The 21,678-nt window shown below is 42.7% G+C and overlaps 1 protein-coding gene and 1 non-coding gene across 14 annotated transcripts in view; both read left to right on the plus strand.

Moving 5' to 3' along the window:
* Positions 1-15,007: 15,007 nt before the first annotated feature.
* Positions 15,008-15,110, plus strand: LOC117077091. The gene has a single exon (XR_004434675.1). It is a non-coding gene; the product is annotated as a small nucleolar RNA U13 (small nucleolar RNA).
* A 3,209-nt stretch (positions 15,111-18,319) lies between these two features.
* Positions 18,320-21,678, plus strand: part of PRRC2C (proline rich coiled-coil 2C) — a 106,363-nt gene continuing 103,004 nt past the window's right edge. For 12 of the 13 annotated variants that reach the window (XM_033198262.1, XM_033198276.1, XM_033198271.1 and 9 more), the window contains exon 1: positions 18,321-18,550. The gene's annotated coding sequence lies outside the window, so the exon portion shown is untranslated. Of the gene's footprint in view, positions 18,551-21,678 lie in introns of all 13 variants that reach the window. The other variant, XM_033198270.1, reaches the window with a different exon arrangement.

The following is a 21,678-nucleotide window of genomic DNA, read 5'->3' on the forward strand; positions in this document are numbered from 1 at the left end:
GATCTAACTGTGCTGCCCAGTCTGGAGAGCAGTGGTGTGATCATGGCTCACTGCAGCCTCAAACTCCTAGGCTCAGGTGATCCGCCCATCTCAGCCACAGGTAGCTGGGGCTACAGGCACACACCACCACACCTGGATAACTTTTTGTATTTTTTGTAGAGACAAGGTTTTGTCATGTTACCTGGGCTGGTCTTTTTTTTTTTTTTGAGACGGAGTCTGGCTCTATCGCCCAGGCTAGAGTGCAGTGGCCAGATCTCAGCTCACTGCAAGCTCTGCCTCCCGTGTTTACGCCATTCTCCTGCCTCAGCCTCCCAAGTAGCTGGGACTACAGGCGCCCGCCACCACGCCCAGCTAGTTTTTTGTATTTTTTTAGTAAAGACGGGGTTTCACGGTGTTAGCCAGGATGGTCTCGATCTCCTGACCTCGTGATCCACCCGTCTCGGCCTCCCAAAGTGCTGGGATTACAGGCTTGAGCCACCGCGCCCGGCCTTCCTGGGCTGGTCTTGAACTCCTGGGATCAGGCAATATCCGCCTGACTTGGCCTTCCAAAGTGCTAGAATTACAGGTATGAGCCACCACACCTGGCCTTTTGCATCATTTTTACTTATAAATATTTCTACAAGTATCTCTAAGAGATGAGAATTTTTTAAACAACATAATCACAATAACTTTGTCATAGCCCATAACATTAACAAGAAATCCTTAGCTAGGCTAAGATCTAGTCCAAGAGAAACTTAATTTTATCAGAGTATTCATAAATGGATCAAGTTTTCAAGTGATAGCTTTTCAATGAGACTAAGAATTTTAAAAAGGGGAAAACTTTCAAAATTAAAATTGCAATCTTATTTTTTCTCATATTGCTCTGCAAATATAAATCTGGGCACTCAGACTCCAGAAGAGGTTAAAAATAGCCCTATGAATCAAAACCATTAATCATATCCTGTTATTTTTAGTTATCTGTTTCTTCCTGATGTTTTAACTCAACATCAGTTTAACATATTTAATCACACATTTTTAAAAAGAAAAATATTTTAGATCCATCATGAAAAATTTTGACCAAAAGATAAATTTAAAGCTAAAGCAGGATGGTTGTCAAAGCCTGTGTCCATAACTTTGCATGAGACACTTAGTCATTTGGAAAGGCCTGTGTTAATAGTCTGTCCTATGACTCAATTATCTCCCACATAGAGACAGTACAAAACACCCTTAAGATAACTCACACCTAGGCCAGGCACAGTGGCTCATGGCTGTAATCCCAGCACTTTGGGAGACCAAGGTGGGTGGATCACCTGAGACCAGGAGGTCAAGACCAGTCCGGGCAACATGGTGAAACACTGTCTCTACTAAAAATACAAAAAAATTAGCCAGGCCATGGTGGTGGGCACCTATAATCCCAGCCACTCGGCAGCCTGAGGGAGAAGAATCTCTTGAAGCCGTTGGAGCAGAGGCTTCAGTGAGCGGAGATCGCTCCATTGCACTTCAGCCTGAGCAGCAACAGCAAAACCCTGTCTCAAAAAAAAAAAGCAAAAAAACCTCACACCTAAAAAAAAAATGTAAAAATCACAAAACATAAATGACCATTGGGTCACAGATGACATTACCCTCCATACTAAAAGCAGATACTAATAATGGCAATTTTGAGATAGCCTATAAAACACGTGGCCCAGGGCCAGGGCACGGTGGCTCACGCCTGTAATTCCAGCACTTTGGGAGGCCAAGGCGGGCCGATCACCTGAGGTTGAGAATTTGAGACCAGCCTGACCAACATGGTGAAACCCCGTTTCTACTAAAAATACAAAATTAGCCAGGCGTGGTGGCGTATGCCTGTAATCCCAGCTACTCAGGAGGCTGAGGCAGAAGAATCACTTGAACCCAGGAGGCGGAGGTTGCAGTGAGCTGAGATAGCGACACTGCACTCCAGCATGGGTGACAGAGCTAGACTCCGCCTCAAAAAAAAAAAAAAAAAATGTGGCTCTGAGTAAACTCTTAAGTACCAGTATTTTATTTTCACTAAAATGTTTAGAAAGATTCTTTCACACATAAAAGATGCTCAACAGTATTTGTTGATTCAAATTAATATTGAAACTAAAATTTTCCAACATAGCAAGTATTGAATTTCAGATTATGTAAAATGTAATGGATATGCATTATCCCGCATCCTGGAACTGAGTAGGGAAAAAAAGCTTTCACTTTTCTTTTCTTTCTATTTATTTATTTATTTATTTGAGACAGTGTCTTGCTCTGTTGCCCAGGCTGGAATGCAGTGGTGTGGTCATAGCTCACTGCAGCCTTGATCTCCCATGCTCAAGCTATCCTCCCACTTCAGCCTCCTGCGCAGCCAGGACCACAGCACACACCACCACATCTGGCTAATTTTTAATTTTTTTGTACAAAGTGTCCTCATGTTGCCCAGACTGAAAAGCTTTTTCTTACACATTTTTTAATCTGCATTCAGTACATTACCTGCTGTCCCAAATATGTACATTTATATATTCATATTCAGTGTTCACGCTGAATTTGTGCTTGTAGGGTGGAGACATACAGCATCCCTACATTATCCCCATTCATAACTTCCAGGACTGTCCACAGGATGAGCGATGATGGGGACATTTTCTGGAAATTGATAGAAAGGCACTTATCAATACTTCCTGTTTATATATTAGTGAAGTGTTGGTTTTTTTTTTTTTTGGACGAACACCCTACTTGGTAAGGATGTCATACCTCTCCAGAAAATTCTACTGTTGTCCTAGACCTAAATACATAGAAAAAAAAGAAAAGAAAATTCTATTTGCACCCTTTTCTAGCGTGAAATTTACCAGAGCTATGTAGAGTTTACTTATCACATGTGTTCTAATTACATACCAGCATATATAAAAACACAAAATATCAGCCCACATAGTTTTCTACCAGCACACTTTCACTCCCAACAACAGTCGCATGAATAAAGTAACAACACATGAACCTCCCCTGAAGTTTTAGGCTATGTTTTGCAGGAAGGATAATATGGGCAAATAAATTCATATTAACCAGAGCAAAAAACAAAAAAACTACTGTACCTTGATGCAGTTTTCCTTATAAGTTATGTTTATTCTTCTCCCATTCATCTTTGTGAATAGAAACAATGCCTTCATTATGTTTGCTCCCTCAGAAGAGTGTATCGGAATCACATGAAGAGTTTTTTTTTAAAAAAAACACCAGTCCCCAGGATTACCCTTTATCAGGAACTTCAGAGAGTAGGACTCAAGAATCTGTTATCTTAACAGTTCCTCAGATGTTTTTCTGTTGACCAATACCAACAGCATGTGAGAATTACTGCCCAGGGTACCTAGAGCAGCTCACACATATAGTAGTTGTATATAAATGTTCAATGAATGAGTAAATAAACAGATGAATCAAAACTGGAAATGCACCGGGATTGGTGGTTTACACCTATAATCCCAGCACTTTGGAGGCTGAGACGGGCGGATCACTTAGGTCAGGAGTTTGAGACCAGCCTGGCCAACATAGTGAAACCCTGTCCCTACTAAAAATACAAAAATTAGCTGGGCATGGTGGTGGGCACCTACAGTCTCAGTTACTAGGGAGGCAGAGGCATGAGAATCGCGTGAACCCTTGAGGTGGAGGTTGCAGTGAGACGAGATCGTGCCACTGCACTCCAGCCTGGGGGACAGAGCGAGACTCTGTCTCAAAAACAAAAATAAATAAATAAAAATGTATTTAAAACACTGTGGAAATGAGCAACTCTGTGAGCTCTGACCACACCCGAGGCCTATTGGTCTATGAGTCTTCTAAGTATCTTGCTTCTTACATCATTTGGCCATATAGATGCTGGCTCAACTCTGATCTGCGTTGCCTTATTCCGTTTCACTCCTGAGCAGCCAGCAGGACCCTACCTCAAAAAACAAGCTGCTGAGCGTGTGGCTAACGCCTGTAATCCCAACACTTTGGGAGGCTAATCCCAGCACTTTGGGAGGCTGAGGTGGGCAGATCACCTGAGGTTGGGAGTTCAAGACCAGCCTGACCAACACAGAGAAACCCCATCTCTACTAAAAATACAAAATTAGCTGGGCATGGTGGTTGCATTCCTATAATCCCAGCTACTCAGGAGGTTGAGGCAGGAAAATCACTTGAACCAGGGAGGCTGAAGTTGCTGTGAACTGAGATTGTGCCATTGCACTCCAACCTGAGCAACAAGAGCGAAACTGTCTCAAAAACAAACTAACTAAAAAACAAAAAAAAAAAAAAGAAAGCTTTGCCTTATTTATTTCCTGATTTGTAAAGTAAGGAAATTGAATCCTAAATCCCAGTCCACAGAAATGCCTACTGGCATTCAATATATTGCTAAAATAATTAATTGGAAAGCCATCAGGCTGAGAAGGCTGCAGTGCCTTGGGTTCCTACATAAGCAAACCAAAAGCCCACTCAGTGTATACAGTAAAACAAAGTATAAGCTTAACCAATCAGAAACCACAAACTGGCTGGGTGTGGTGGCTCATGCCTATAATCTCAGCACTTTGGGAGGCCAAGGTGAGTGCATTTGCTTGAGGTCAGGAGTTTGAGACCAGCCTGGGCAACATGGTGAAACCCCGTCTCACTGGGCATCGTGAGCATGCAACTATAGTCCCATCTATTCAGGAGGCTAAGGTGGGAGAATCTCTTGAGCTTGGGAGGCTGGGCAGAGAGTGAGCTGTGATTGTGCCACTGCCCTCCAGCCTCAGCAACAGAGTGAGACCCTGTTTCAAAAAGAAAAAAAAACACAAGCTAACCGTTAGAGACATTAACAATAATAAACTGCCAACTCTAACCTCTAATTAGGGACTTTTCTCTTTAACCAAATATTTTATTTGTCTTGCTTGTGTGAGCACCTTATAAAAATTTCCTCATGTTCCCTCAGTGGAGCCCTGAATCACTTGTGATCCAGTGCTGCTTCATTTGTGAATCACTGAATGTTTAAATAAACTCATTAAAATGTTAAGGTGCTGAGGGCCAGGTGCCCTAGTTTGTGCCTGTAATCCCAGTTACTTGAGAGGCTGAGACAGGAGGATCATTTGACCCCAGGCGTTGGGACTGCAGTGAGCTATGATTGTACCACTACACTCCAGCCTGGGTGACAGAGCAAGATCCTGTGTCTAAAGAAAAAAATAAATAAAAATTTTATCTTGCTATGTACTGTTTACTTTGTATATGCTAGGCATAGCAGAGGATACAAAATAATTATAAACTTTGATACCTGCATATATTAGTCCGTTTTCACACTATTAATAAAGACATACCCAAGACTGGGTAATTTATAAAGAAAAAGAGGTTTAATGGACTCACAGTTCCACATGGCTGGGGAGGCCTCACAATCATGGCAGAAGGCAAGGAGGATCAATGCCACGTCTTACATGGCAGCAGGCAAGAGAGAGTATGCAGGGGAATTGCCCTTTACAAAATCATCAGATTTCCAAAACGTATGCACTCACGAGAACAGCACGGGAAAAACCCACCCCCATGAGTCAATTACCTCCCACCAGATCTCTCCCACAACACATGGGGATTATGGGAGTTACAATTCAAGATGAAATTTGGGAGGGGACATAGCCAAACCATATCACTGCCCTTGGATACTTTTTACATGTAATGTTGGAAAGAGGAAAAAATGTGTCATATCCTATGCTAAGAACTTTTGTTGACATCATTTAATTCATTCCTTGGAGCAATTCTGTAAGAGGTGTAGAGGGGGGTATATTATTATCTCTCTCTCACAGGTTAAAAAAAAAGAAAAAAAAAATCCCACAAAGCCTCAAGAGGTAAAATACCAGCTAAAGGTTATATATTGGCACAGTTTGAATTTGAACTTCCCTGGCTCAGAACCCTGTCTGGAGCCATGAGGCCCGGAATTAGCCGACCTCTGTTGCTTGATCTCCGCAAAGCAGAGACAAGACGGCACATTTCCGGGTTCTTTATTGCGGACCCTTCCCGCGCGCGCCCAAAGCTTTTCCCGCGCGCGCCTAAATTTTTCCCGAGTGCGCCTAAACTGTTCCCGCGCGCGCCAACCTTTCCCGCGCCCAAGCAAACATTTTCCCGCCCAGGAAGATATGCAGCCTAGGGCGCAGGCGCGATCCCGCGCCCGGGAAAATTACAAACCCACGGCGCATGCGCAATTGTAATTTGAGACGACCCGGCCCCCCGTCACCGCCCTGGCCCAACCTCTTCCCCTGCCAGCCTATATAAGGCATGACCCTGCATTCAATAAACGAGACTTGATCAGGCTATTTGTCTTGTCTCCATTTCTTGTGTTTTTTTGTCTCCTCCATTCCCACTCCCCCTTCCAGGGCCCGTTCGACTGTCCTGCGGGTCGGGGCAGAACCCAAGCTATTGTTACTAACCTATTATACCTGCAAGTGCAATGGAAGTTACTATCCATTCAATATCTACCCAAGAAATATAAAGTATGCCTTTACTGTGCACTAGGCCCTGATGTAGATATAGATCACACATGGCAGACATTTAATAGTCACAGCAATGAGTGTTATGAAGGAAAACTGCACGATGTTACACAGTAGCCTGTAACCAGTAACTTATCTTGGTCTGTTAAAGAAAAAATTATTCTGACACTTGTTAAAGACAGTAAAGCTGACTTTATTGGAGGAGGGCCATGGCAATGGCTATAGAAACGAATGTAATGAGGTCTTGCAGTGGGGGAAGGAGATTAGACTCAACTCTGACTCCAAAAAAACAAGGGAAATGTGTAACAAGTAATGAGATGGGAGTCAGTGGTTGGAAAATTACTTAGAGGGAACATCAAAGATAAGGGGATTTCTGGCTAAATCAACTTCATAGGATTATTGCTGAGGTTAGCCTAGAGTGGTAAGATATGGGGGTAATGAGATACCAATGGCGGGGAATTTTTCACTAAATTGATTTAGTGGGATTTTTGTTCAAACTGGATTCTATGAGGACAGAGAGGGAAACCTAGAGAGGTTTATTCAAGCAGAGGACTCAGAGGAGGCTGATTAGAGTTTTGGCAAAAGGAGAGAGTCTTTGGCAGGTCTAAGGATTCAGCAAGTAGCTGAATCCTAAATCCAGCAACTCTACTTTCTTTTTTTTTTTTTGAGACAGAGTCTCGCTCTGTCGCCCAGGCTGGAGTGCAGTGGTGCGATCTTGGCTCACTGCAGGCTCCACCTCCTAGGTTCACGCCATTCTCCTGCCTCAGCCTCCCAAGAGTAACTGGGACTACAGGTGCCCACCACCACGCCTGGCTAATTTTTTTTGTCTTTTTTAGTAGAGACGGGGTTTCACTGTGTTAGCCAGGATGGTCTCAATCTCCTGACCTCGTGATCTGCCCGCCTCGGCCTCCCAAAGTGCTGGGATTACAGGTATGAGCCACCGTGCCCGGCCACAACTCTACTTTCTAGTTTCATGATCTAGGAGAAGGAACAGTTTATTATCTGCAAAATAAGGGAAATCATGCAAATCGTAAGTTTTGTGAGGCTTACCAGATAAAATGTTAAAAGCAAAAAAACCTAACAAAAAGTAAGCGCTCAATAAACATTACTTAGCAATTACTTTAAACATATATATTAAATACATATTACATTTAAATATTCATTATCATCAGGTCTGGAGAAAATTTAAGATGATGCAAACGCAGGGATAAAAGCAGATGAAAATGAGGAGTAGAAACAGAGGAAGGAGCACAGGCAAAGGCCCTGAGGCATGAGAAACAAGGCATCACAGAACTCGGTTTTAAGGTCCAGTCCTGCCTGGATGAAAAAAAGAGAACCCTGCCAGGGGGAGCTGGAAAGATGGGTAAGGGACACACTAAAATGTCAACATGTATCAACTTATATACTTTAATTTTTAATTAATTTATTTTTTTAAATTGAGATGAGGTTTTTGCTATGTTGCCAAGGCTGGTCTGAAACATCTGGGCTCAAATGATCCTCCCACCTTGGTCTCCTGAGTAGCTGGAACTACAGGCATGCACTGCCACACCAAGCTGACCTGTATACTTTAAATATACACAGCATACTGGATGTCATATATACCTCAACAAATCTATTCAGCATAATAAAATTACAAGAAAAAATAAGTCACTTTGATAAAGACAAATGTAAAGACAGGAAAACAAAATAGCAGTGACCTTAATAGTTTACTTAAGTGGGCCGGGCGCGGTGGCTCAAGCCTGTAATCCCATCACTTTGGGAGGCCGAGACGCGCGGATCACGAGGTCAGGAAATCGAGACCATCCTGGCTAAAACGGTGAAACCCCGACTCTACTAAAAAAATACAAAAAAACTAGCCAGGAGAGGTGGCGGGCACCTGTAGTCCCAGCTACTCGGGAGGCTGAGGCAGGAGAATGACGTAAGCCCGGGAGGCGGAGCTTGCAGTGAGCTGAGATCCGGCCACTGCACTCCAGCCTGGGTAACAGAGCGGGACTCCGTCTCAAAAAAAAAAAAAAAAGTTTATTTCAATGACATATGGTGGTGACTTGGATTACAATGGTGGCAACTGGAATCGGGAAAAAAGTAATGGCTTGGCAATTGATTAGATATAGTGGATTTTCAGAATAAAGGAGAGAATGATATCTGGTGGATTTCCCTGATTTCTGGCTTGAGCAAACTGGATAGATGATGGTATTGCAGGCTGGCTTTCTTGGGGTAACAGTCAAATTAGCATGCAGAACACTAACTAGTATGCTTTAGGGACCACCAGGGGAAAGGAGGAGAGAGAAGCAGAATCAGACAGACTGAGCAGTTGATCTATGATAAGTCCCAATGAAGGCCTTTGCCAACAGTACATGGAGTTCTGAAACTGAAATGTCCCTTCAGAATGGTCCTCAGATGAGATAAAAGGCCCAGATCTTTGTACCCTCATACCAATCAGTCATTTAGATGGTGGACACCTCTGAAAAGAGTTGTGACCTTGGGCAAGGCAGTTCTCATTAGCTGAGGCAATCTCAAAAGAAGGCTCAGTCTCAAAGAGGGCCATTCTCACCCAGCACTCCCAAGAACTCTAAAATAAGTCATTCCTTCCCCAAGAGGGACCGGGCAGCACATCTCAGTGTCCACCGTTGTTGGTGGTTCTCTCACTGAGACACAGAACCCTTATTTCTCAAATGGGTAAAAACTTTACATATTTTAAAAATACAAGGGAGGCATGGTGGCTCACTCCTGTAATCCCAGCACTTTGGGACGCCAAGGTGGGAAGATCTCTTGAGGCCAGGAGTTCAAAACAAGCCTGGCCAATATGGCAAAACCCCATCTCTACTAAAATTACGAAAATTAGCTAGGTATGGTGGTGCATTCCTGTAATCCTAGCTACTTGGGAGGTTGAGGCAGGAAATCAATTGAACCCAGGAGGTAGAGGTTGCAGTGAGCCAAGATCGTGCTACAGCACTCCAGCCTGGAAAGCAGAGTAAGACCTTGTCTCAAAATAAAATAAAATAAAAATCCCAAACAAACAAACAAAAAAACCACAACCATCAGTCAAGTGCTATACTAGTTTGTTAATAAAATTTTAAATTTGCAGCTAGACACATGCCTGTAATACCAGCACTCTGGGAGGTCAAGGCAGGAGGATCCCTTGAGCCCAGGAGTCTGAGACCAGCCTAAGCAACATAGTGAGACCCCCATCTTTACAAAAAAAAAGAAAGAAAGAAAAGAAAAGAAAGAAAGAAAAAGGAAGGAAGGAGGGAGGGAGGGAGGGAGGGGGGAAGAAAGAAAGAAGAGAAAAGAAAAGAAAAGAAAAGAAAAGATTAGCTGGGCAAGGTGGTACACATCTGTAGTCCCAGCTTCTTGGGAGGCTGAGGCAGGAGAATCTCATGAGCCTTGGCAGTTGAAGCTGCAGTGAGCTGTGATCAGCCACTGCATTGTAGCCTGGATGACAAAAATAAATACATTTTACATTTAATGGTCACAAATGGATTTTAGAATGCTTGCCTTCTGAAATCATACCATTGCAAGAATAAATCCCTAGTTTCTTAAGAGAATAATGATGGAGTTTCTGTGGAAGCAAAAACAATCCGAGGAAACAATACAGCCCTGCCTACTTCTCTCAACCTCTACTGCAGGATTAAAGCCTCCTCTCACTACTCCTTGGATTATCATTATAGCCCCTAACACAGCTGCTCCTGTGCCAGGCAAACCATTCTTCACATTTCAGCTAAAGAAAGGTTTCAAACACTAATAATTTATAGCTCCAGCAGCTAGCACAATCACTGGTGCATAGTTTACACTCAATTAATACTTGTTGAAGGAAAAAGTCACTAAGGAATAATATACATTAAGCTGTATTTCCTATGTGATATCAATAAAATTTACACATTTTATCTAGACTATGTAATATCCCAGTTTAAATCTAATCATTGGCTCCTATTGCCCTCAGTCATACAAACTCAGTTTACATGACTTTTTGCAGTCTGGTCTCTGATCATCTCTGAAGTTTTGCTTTTTTGCCCCCTTTTTCACCTTCCCCCCACCCCCTCCACCTCTTCCCTTTTACTTTAGGAACAACAGAGCTATCAAGCTGCTTTTTAAAATCCTCAAACATGCCATGTTCCATTTGGCTTTTGGGATCTTTCCATACAGTGGTCTCTCTGCCTGAAACATTCTTCACCCTTCACTATATGCAAGTTAACTGCCTCCCTTTCCCCACAGCTTGCCCCATCACTTCCTGTCATATCTGCACACACACACACAGACAGAACACGCCCTCACTCATAACATATATTCATATGTGTATCTAATTCCTATAAACTGTTGGGGATGAATTCTGGGCAGAAATGTAGTTATAAGCATTAATCAGGCTGCACCATGACCCACTTCCTTGTAAGTGAAAGTCGCATAACACTAGATACTGACCATTTGCACCTCGATATTTCCTACTGATAGGATTTCTAACATTAGAATCATTAGGCTTTTAAGAACCGCTTAAGGCCGGACGCGGCTGCACACGCATGTAGTCCCAGCACTTTGGGAGGCTAAGGTGGGCGGATCACCTGAGGTCAGGAATTTGAGACTAGCCTGGCCAACATGGTAAAACCTCGGCTCTACTAAAAATACAAAAATTAGCCAGATGTGGTGGCGGGCGCCTGTAATCTCAGCTACTTGGGAGGCTGAGGCACGAGAATCACTTGAACCCGGGAGGCAGAGGTTGCAGTGAGCTGGGATCTCACCATTGCACTCCAGCCTGGGCAATAAGAGCGAGTAAGAGCGAGACTCTATCTCAAAAAAAAAAAGAACTGCTTAAACAGATCCTGAATTTCAAACAGAACAGCTGACACCAAGTAGTTTAAAGATCTCCACAGAGCAGCCTAGTAAGCACGAGAATACGGCTTCTTCATCTCCTGCCCCATGACTTCACTCTGCACTCTTCAACCCATCAACTATCTCTACACTTCAGTCCACTCTGAAACCCTTAAAAACCCAAGCCCTAAACTCCTCACGGCCATATAATTAAATCTTTCTCTGCTGCAACCCTGCATATTGACTTGCAACCGATCTATTATGGCTACATTCCCTGACCCCCACCATCCCTGGAAATCTGGGTTAGGTGCCTTCCTTTAGACTCACATGGCACTTTTAATTCTCTCATCAGAGAATTTATCACCTGTGATGGTTATTTTTCTTTGTCAACTTGGCTGGGCTACTATGTCAATATTTGGTCAAACATTTTCCTGAAATGTTTCCATAAAAGTGGTGTTTTGTTTTGTTTTGTTTTGCTTTGCTTTGGAGACAGAGTCTCTCTTTGTCACCCAGGGTAGAGTGTGGTGGCCCGATCTCGGCTCACTGCAACCACCACCTCCCAGGTTCAAGCAATTCTCCTGTGTCAGCTTCCCAAGTAGGTGGGATTACAGGCACGTGCCACCACACCTGGCTAAGTTTTGTATTTTTAGTAGAGCTGAGGTTTCAGCATGTTGGCCAGTGTGGTCTCAAACTCCTAACCTCAAGTGATCCACCTGCCTTGGCCTCCCAAAGTGCCGGGATTACAGGCATAAGCCACTTCATCCAGCCTATAAAAGTGTTTTTGTTTTGTGGGAGGGGGTGGGGAGGTGATTATATTAACTGTAAATGGATGTATTTTGACCTCCATAATGTGGGTGGGCCTCATACAATCAGGTGAAGGCCTAATAGAACAAAGACTGACCTCCCGCAAACGAATTCTTAAGTATGGCAGCCTTTTGAGTTAAACTACAACTTTGTCTCTTCCCTGGGTCTCCAGTCTGTTGGCCTACACATCCTATTGGTTCTGTTCCTCTGGAGGACTTGTCACTTTTAATCATAATTACTTATAATTTCACCCCACTCTCATCCCACTTGAATAGAATCTCCTGAGAACAGGAATTTGAACTGTTTTATTCATTTTTATGTCTTCTGTAGCCTGATATATCATGCCTTTTTTTTTTTTTAGACAGAGTTTTGCTCTGTTGTCCAGGCTGGAAAGCAGTGGCAAGATTATAGCTCATTGCAGCCTCAAATGCCTGGGCTCAAGAGATCCTCCAGCCTCAGCCTCTCAAGTAGCTGAGATTATGGGCACACGCCTGGCTAATACATAGGTAATAGGGAATATTGTTTTATGTTTTTTATGGAATATTGAAATGAAGAGTTTCATTTCACTGCAATTCACCAAGGCTGTTAAATACTTTGAGATACCTTTTCTCAATTCTCTTTCAATCACTATTCCCCTCTCTCTCTTCTATCAAGACTGTGCCCTATGAAGTTAACAATGGTCCAATCTCCAGAGTATTGCACTAATTCCCATTTGAAGCAATTACCTCACTGAGACTCTCAGCAACTCATAGAAATATTTCTGAAATAATCATTTAATTAACCCCAGCAGACATAAGAATAGAGAAGAGAAAGAGAAACAAACAAAACAAATAACCAAACTAGGTACAAGCTACTGGTGACATTGTAGCATGAAATTCTCTCTTCTACCACAAACCTAAAAATTATTCAAAACACCTAATCCCAACAGTAACCAAAAAATGTACTATCAATCTTCTCTTAATTACTATGAAGCAATAAAATATTTGAAATCGGATAGTTTTATTTATACATATACCCAATTGGTTGGGCAGCAGATACATAAAAAGTTTCGTATACTGTAAGAAATGCTACAAGCCCCAGACAGAGTTATAATTTTAGAAATAATTATTGAGCACTGTATTCATATTCATTAGTAATATCTCAAGGATTTGCTTTTTGGCCTAAAAAATTAAGAATTTACAATTTTCTGTATCTTTAATTACCACCTGGCTATTTTCCTTTTGTAAACTTTTCCGGTTCTGCCTGTGTTGTGACCCCTTTCCCTTTGTGATCTTCCCCTTAGAATTGGTGCCTTTTATTGCTACTCATTTCCTGACTCAGGTGAACTTACAGCCTAAGGCAAAAGTGGGAGCCAGCAAAGTCTGTTATCTCTGTCTCTCCCTTCTTTCCCTCCCTTCTGCCTGCAGCTCCGTGATTCTGTGCTTATTAACAACACAGCACCCTCTGGACTTGGAATCCATAGCTGTAAAAACTTAGTTTCTCCTGTCAGCTAAGAAAACTCTTGGAAAATTTTTGGTGGACAGTAAATGCCAGGTAATCCAGACTCCATTAATTTATGACATAAGAAATAAATACAACTTTTAGCCAAACTGTCCCCTTTATTCAATCATAAAAAGAGTTTGCTAAGACAATAAACAGACTGGTAATTAAAATATTTATCAGCCGGGCGCAGTGGCTCACGCTTGTAATCCCAGCACTTTGGGAGGCTGAGATGGGTGGATCACCTGAGTTTAGGAGTTCGAGACCAGCCTGGCCAATGTGGTGAAACCCCATCTCTATTAAAAATGCAAAAATTAGTTGGGTGTGGTGGTGGGCACCTGTAATTCCAGCTACTCGGGAGGCTGAGGTAGGAGAATTGCTTGAACCCAGGAGACAGAGGTTGCAGTGAGCTGAGATCACACCACTGCACTCCAGCCTGGGTGACAAGAGTGAGACTCCATCTCAAAAAAAAAATAATAAAATAAAATAAAATATTTATGCTATTTGGTCTGGCGCACTGGCTCATGCCTGTAATCCTAGCACTTTGGGAGGCTGAGGCAGGTGGATTGCCTGAGCTCAGGAGTTCAAAACCAGCCTGGGGAACACGGTAAAACCCCGTCTCTAAAATAAAATTAAATAAATAAATAAATAAATCACCTGGGTGTGGCAGCATGCACCTGTAGTCCCAGCTACTCGGGAGGCTGGGGCAGGAGAACGGCTTGAACCCGGGAGGCGGGGGTTGCAGTGAGCCAAGATCACGCCACTGCACTCCAGCCTGAGTGACAGAGTGAGACCCTGTCTCCCAAAAAAAAAAAAAAATCCTTTTTTATATAATGTAAAATTTTATATATAATGTATAATATAAATATTATCATGTATTTAATATCTAGCCCCTCACAAGTTGGCCAAAGGCCTTTTTTCTGGGGGGCAGGGGGAATGGAGTTTCGCTCTGTTGCCCAGGCTGGAGCGCAGTTGCAGGATCTCGGCTCACTGCAACCTCCGCCTCCCAGGTTTAAGCAATTCTCCTGCCTCAGCCTCCCGAGTAGCTGGGACTACAGGCGTGTGCCACCACGCCCGGCTAATTTTTTTTATTTTTAGTAGAGATGGGGGTCTCACTGTGTTAGCCAGGATGGTCTCAATCTCCTGACCTCAGGTGATCTGCCTGCCTCGGCCTCCCAAAGTACAGGGATTATAGGCGAGAGCCACCACGCCTGGCCCATTTTTTTCTTAGTTTTTGTTTTTTCCAGACCCCCCAAAGGTGATTTGTTGAAGCACTAGCAATATTTTTCTTATCTTTATTAGCATATGTACAACATCTGTTGATGTTTATAAACTGAGATTACATTTTCATGCAGTATTTGGGGATTCTGGTTTTCCTTACACCAGGCTTATCAGGTTTCACAGTTTTTAACTAAATATGATTTGCTGGATCATTGATAAAAAGAAAACAAAATTGTCAAATGCACCTAAACACTTAAGAAACACAACTGCTGATCCTTTTGTAGTTCATAAGCGTGATGATTCGGTGTTCACATGCATGTATGAGATGTGCCACCCTCAAACCTTGTTATGACGTGGTCCATTCCCCATCCGATGTGAAAATTTAAAAATTTTAAACAAAGAAGAGAGAAAAAAGGAAAATTGCTACTAATAAAGTATGATACTTTTATGATCATTTTGTTTTTAATTACCATAAAATGTCAGTGCCTACAGGATTATGGAATCAATCACAGTGAGAAGGGTAGAAACTCAATAAAATAATTAGCAAATAAGGCTGGGCAATCACAAAGAAAATAGGTCATACTGTTTGGAGACTGAATTTGTTTTCAGTAAGAAACTAGTTTGCCTAATTCCACACCACCAATTGGAAATTTGATAATGTTACCCTAAAATGATTGTTTAAATAGAAGCGTTGTAAATTAAATGAGAAGTTTTCATTCCATCTGTCATGAAGACATTTTTGTTATAACAAATTTGTCTACAAGGGTGGAGTGTCAGGAGAAGTGCAAATAATCCAAGTCAAAGTAAACTATACAAGAGTATTAGTTGGCTTTGGATATTGTACCAGTACAAGGAGACTTCAGTCACATTTTCCCCAATAAATTGGAAACAAAGGCAGTAAGACTGCTCTCTAAAAGTTAAACTTTAAGATCACATACATAGCTAGGAGCAGAAATAAGCAAAGCCACCTTTAAAACATACACTGGTTTGATTTAACTGTAACTTGATTTTTCTTGAAATAATATTGCTAAGCGGTTTGGGTAGCCATGGAAACAGAGAAAGTGACGTACGGGGGCACTTTAGGGCCAGTGGCCATCCAAGTGCTGCTAAGGAGAGAAAGAGTACAAATCAACAGCTCAGCAGGATGTCCCCACCATATTGGAGATCAGTGCAGCCATTGGAAATTGAGAACTTCTATTTTCGGAACAAAATTGTCCTATTGTGAAGATAGATGAATTAAGAAAAGTCTATACATATAACTCCACTTGTTCAGAATAGGTGTTCATCAAGCAACCTTCTGATGATACCTTGGTTGTCTGAATAGGTTTGGCTACACAGAAAATGCTCTCAGGGGGGCCAGACACAGTGGCTCACACCTGTAATCCCAGCACTTTGGGAGGCTGAGGCAGGCAAATCACATGCGGTCAGGAGTTTGAGACCAGCCTGGCCAACATGGCGAAACCCCGTTTCTACTAAAAATACAAAAATTAGCCTGGCATGGTGGCGCCTTTGTGTAATCCCAACTACTCGGGAGGCTGAGGCAAGAGAATCACTTGAACCTCGGAGGTGAAGGTTGCAGTGAGCCAAGATCACGCCACCTGGGCAACAGAGTGAGACTCCATCTCAAACAAAGAAAGAAAGAAAGAGAGAGAGAGAGAAAGAAAGAGAGAGAGAGAGAGAAGGAAAGAAGGAAGGCAGGCAGTCAGGCAAGGAAGGAAGGAAGGAAGGGGGGGGAGGGGAGGGGAGGGGAAGGGACGGGGGAGGAAGGGAAGAGAATGAGAAAATGTACTCAAGAAAAGACAACACCTTGGGTCTATGCTGGAACACTGGAGACATTCTCTTTCTGGCAAAAAGTAAAAAAAAAAAGAAAGAAAAAAAAGTATTGGCTTTGCAGTTGTGAGTGTTCAAGCATATAAATTAAAGCTCTTGGAAATTAATAACTTAATACATGTCAGTCTTATGACCTTGGTTAATTTAAATTCATCTGATTGCGGAAGTTGTTCTCCATTGCTCAAGACAGATGTTTTGGCTGGGCGTGGTGGCTCATGCCTGTAATTCTAGCACTTTGGGAGGCCAATGCGGGAGGCTTGCTTGAGCTCAGGAGTTCGAACCCAGCCCAATCAACATAGCAAGACCTCGTCTCTACTGGGAAAAAAAAAAAAAAAACAACGCCAGGTGTGGTGGCAAGCACCTGTAGTCCCAACTACTCGGGAGGCTGAGACAGGAGGATTGCTTGAGCCTGGGAGGTTGAGGCTTCGGTGAGCTGTGATCATGCCATTACACTCCAGGCTGGGTAGCAAAGTGAGACCCTGCCTCCAAAAAACAAAGAAAGATGTTTTTTGTGACCAGGCACTGTAGACCAGATCCTAGAAGATTGTAGAAATTCACTAAAGTAATGCTTCCTTGTCCTCTTGTGGATGATCAGTGGGCTTTCCCCTGGCAATGACCCTATATCAATAAGAAAAACTTTTTCTTTTCTTCTTTTTAATATTTTTGAGAAAGAGTCTCACGGCAGCTTCAACCTCCTGTGCTCAAGTGATCCTTTTACCTCAGCCTCCCGAGTCCAAGTAGCTAGGACTACAAGCATGTGCTACTATGCCTAGCTAGCTTTTTTACTTTTTAATTTTTTTCGCAGAGGTAGGGTCTCGCCATGTTGCTCAGATTGGTCTTGAACTCCTGGTCTCAAGCAATCCTTTTGCCTTGACCTACCAAAGTATTAGTATTACAGGCATGAACCACCAAGCAAGTCCAGACTTTTCTACTTCAAATTAAATCAGTGGGGAGGGAGGTGTTCATAATTTACCTCTGTTTATTATTTCATTTATTTTAACATTGCTACAGTGACAATTCCATGGACATACACTAGCTACTGGCGGGGAAGATCGTTCAGACCAGAAGTGGTAAGAAATCCTTGAATTTTAAATAAGTCATAGGTAGTTCACAAAGAGGACAAAAGATATCATTTACTAAACATTCACCACCTGTTCTGACATAATATTATCATCATTATAATCTCCCACTTCCAGATACACGCATCTGCCTATGTTACACTTGCGGTAAAAGCCAGCATGGGTGAACTCTGCTATTCAAAGGAGCTGAACACTGTGCTGCAGAGATCATATAAATAAACTGAATGGCTTATTTCACATCCATAATCAGGAACTTAAAAAGTGCTCTCAGTAGCCCATGTTACTCTGTTCCTCACATTAGTTTTACTTTCACTCTCTGTGATAACTTTTCAATACACCAAGACTTCTCAGCTTGCCCCCAAATTCACTGAGAACATACTGGCAAAATGCTGATTCAACCATTTACACATCCACCCACCAGACATAAGAGTGCTCATTTAACTGAGGCTTATTATCATCTTGTAAATGTGCTCAATTTAAGACTTCTTGGTAAGGTCTCAGGTCGAAGCTTTGTCCTGAAAAGATAATTCTGATTGCAGAAACTCCCTCCGTCCAGCAGGAAGCGCCAGCACCCTCTGCCGGGATCAGGTCGCCACGGAGGCCTCACGTGATCCGGCCGTCTCTGCGCAGGAGCGTGGTCTTGCGGAGATTTGCCCTACGTACTCAGCGCCATGACGTATTACGTAGGGGCTGGCTAGCCGCCATCTTGCTTCTTTTTCTCGCTCGCTCGCTCCCTCACGGGAAGCTGCGAAAGTGCTTTGGCGGTTTGTCCATTCGCAGCTTCGGCTTTTCCAGTCCGGTGGCCCTTCCGGCCACCCCTTTAACCCCAGCTTTCCCTCCCCCTTCTTTCGATCAAAGATCGGCGGAGACCCTAGAAGTGCGCAAACTTGACACTCACCCTGACCGGTAAGGAAAGCGAGGGTGTGGGGGCCGCGATCAAAGAGGGCCCTTCGGGAACGGCTAGCGTGCGGCCTGGGGCGTGGGAGCGCACCCAGACCTTGGCGCCCGGAGGCTAGGGGGCCGCGTGGAGAGGGCCTTGGGTCCGGGCATCTCCTCTTTGGTTACCATCATCTCTGTGTCTGGGGAAGTCGGCCTCCAGCTTGGGGAGCGGGAAACCGGAGTCAGACCCGCCCCATGTGGTCTGCAGCGGGAGTTCTGGACCGGTCTGTTTTGCTACCACCCAGACCCCATTCCTGGCCCTGCGAGGGGATTACGCATGTTGCCGGGTAAGCGAAGGGTTTTTCCGTCTTCCTGGACTGGCGGACGTGCAGTCTTCTTTTTTTTTTTTTTTTAAGTGTAGGGTATGTGTTCCCCCAAACAACTGAAGGACTCAGCCGGGGCCTTCACTCTCTACCTCTTCCTGTGTAGTGAGGGTGGGACTTGCAATGAGCAATGTATAGGAGGGTCTGGATTAAAGACCTGATGAGATGAGAGGCTCTTCGGGGAATCAAGACCAACCCTACTTCCGCTAGGGAAGTGCTGCCCAACTCCAGAGGAGGATTTGGGTAGTCTTTTCACACTCTAGGCCGCTCCATCCTCTAACTTGCGTGGTAAATCTCGGTAGCTCCCTGTCTTTGAGATAGCGTTGGTATTGGTGGTGTTAGGGTAAAGGCCCCGTTTTAGGACTGAAGAAAAGGGCATGGGGCCAATGGAAACGTTGATAGAGGCTTCCTGCCTTTGCATGAGAGGAATACCTTTAATTTAAAGGGATGTATGTGTGTTTTGACATTATTTGGGATCTTTTGAGGGTCTGACATGCCTGATCTTTGCTGACTTATAAAGCTACCCGGATTTCCGCATTGGCTGGTCTTCAGCCTGGGTTCATATTCATACCTCGTTAGAGTACTTAGAATTGTACAGTAGGCGGCTCTGCTGTAAGATTTTCATTTGGAATGCACCAGAAAAATCGGAGGATTTTTGATTGTTGAGTACTTAATAGCTTACTCCAGCAAATAAAAATAATACGGTGATATTAAGCACCTAACAAGCCTAACCCCAGCATTTTTCAAAACTAGATTTCACCTCCCATATTGGTAATTAAGATGCTGCTTTGACTGGAGCCATTTTTAGGTGTGTGTCACAGATGCACTGCAGCATCTTTTCTGGCTCACCCCAAATGCGTTGATCCCCTAAAAAATTAGGAATAGATTGAATTTGAATTTTGTCTTTAGCGTGTAGTCAAATAGTATTTCTCTCCTTTTCTGTAAATGGATTTTCAGAATATAGCCTTTTTAAGTGATTTTGTTTGCTCTGCTTAGCTTATGTGTGGCTGTTCTCCATTAGGTGACCCTTTGCTATACACTGAGCACAGTAATAAGCCCTTTTCATACATTTTTTTTTTTAATCCCCACAACAGACCTTTGAGGGAAATGGTATTATGATCATCCCCATTTTACAGATGAGGAAATGAAATCTGAGAGAGTAGTCTGACCAAGGTCACAGCGGTTATTGGTAGTATTGTGTAGGTTCAATTCCATACTGTCTGAACCCAAAGGGGATGCTCTAAACCTTCAGCCTGCCTTGTAAATTATAAACTGTAGTAACTAAATAAAATAAAGCATTATTAACTGGTAGTTTTTCTTTAGCTTCACTAGTATATGAACATTGTTGCATGCTAAGGTTAAAGTGTTGCAGGTTGTAAAAATGGATTATATCCACTTTGGAGGTGGGGTAGAGGCTAATTTTTTTGCGCCCTTTTCTATTTGAGTGCTTAGAGATAACTTAAAACTAACTCTACTATGTCATAGATATAATTTTTAAATTTGAGCATCTGACGTATTATTGGTAGAATACTCCCTCATCTGTAAAATGGTGATGATAATAGGACTTCCCTCAAAGGCTTATTATAGGAGTAAAAAAAGATAATGGATAATGTATGTAAAGGACTTATTACTATGCTTAGTACATCGTAAAAGGTCAACTAATAATGGGGGGAGAATGGTAGGATATTGGTAGAAGAAAATACTCTCTTCCAAGCAATAAATAATCTGTATATTCTCAGGGTGATGTGTATATTTCTTTAGGTACATAAGAAAATTTCACCTCCCCTTATCCCTAATATATCTATTTATATGCAGGATTTTGCTTCTTAGCGATTTCTTTATGCTCTACAGTAAATATCCTTGGGATGAGTATCTTGTTCATAGCTGAAAATGCAGAAGTTCTGGCTCATTCCAGTCCCCTGTCTTCTTCTTACCCCCACCCCACACTCTTTACTGATAAAGTGTCTTTGAAGATTATATTATATCCCTGTCTCCCTCCAAGTGTCACCCCTAAACACTGCTTCAGTTTGTTAAATAAGGTAACTTGTGTTTTGGATGCTATTTATGTCATATTTGTAAATGACAAGGATTGATGATTGGTGAAATGTTGCATAAGTTAGTACAGAATTGTATTCTTACAGTGAAGGAGATACAAAAGTTGTGTCTGAGTTATTACATACTTTCACTTCGGTAAAGCGTGATTTTGTCACCTTATGAATAGGACAACACAATGAAAGCTTATCTCAGTCTATGTTAATTGTTGCTTACAAGTCTGAGAGTTACTATGTTAGTTTTCTGAGTCACAACATTTTAAATTCCTGGCTAATCTCATTGATGCATCAGCCAGAACACCTTTGTGGATAAATGCGTTCTGTAGAGAGAGGATAACTTTAGTAAATTTTCTATTTAAGAGACAGGTCTAACTCTGTTGCCCTGGCTGACCTCTAACTCCTGGGCTCAAGAGATTCTCCTGCCTCAGCCTCTCAAGTAGCTGGGACTAGAAGTGCCTACCATTGCTCCCAGCATTGCCAGTTACACTTCTAGTCCTTATTTTCCTCCAAGTTATCAGAAAGCATGTTTTGGGGCCTGTGACTACTTGTATTTGCTGGCAAATCCAGTCAAACAAGGGCTGTTACTTAGTTTCAACAGGAAATTTTTGTCTGATTGGCGGACATGATTGGCTGATATCTAAGAGTCTGAACAAAAGATTGCAATGAAATTATTATGTGAAGTATAGTCAGTGTGATATACTCACCCCGGTGTGGTGCTGCT

Source organism: Trachypithecus francoisi, unplaced genomic scaffold, assembly GCF_009764315.1.
Source record: "Trachypithecus francoisi isolate TF-2019V2 unplaced genomic scaffold, Tfra_2.0 Lachesis_group5, whole genome shotgun sequence".
Lineage (NCBI taxonomy): Eukaryota > Metazoa > Chordata > Mammalia > Primates > Cercopithecidae > Trachypithecus > Trachypithecus francoisi.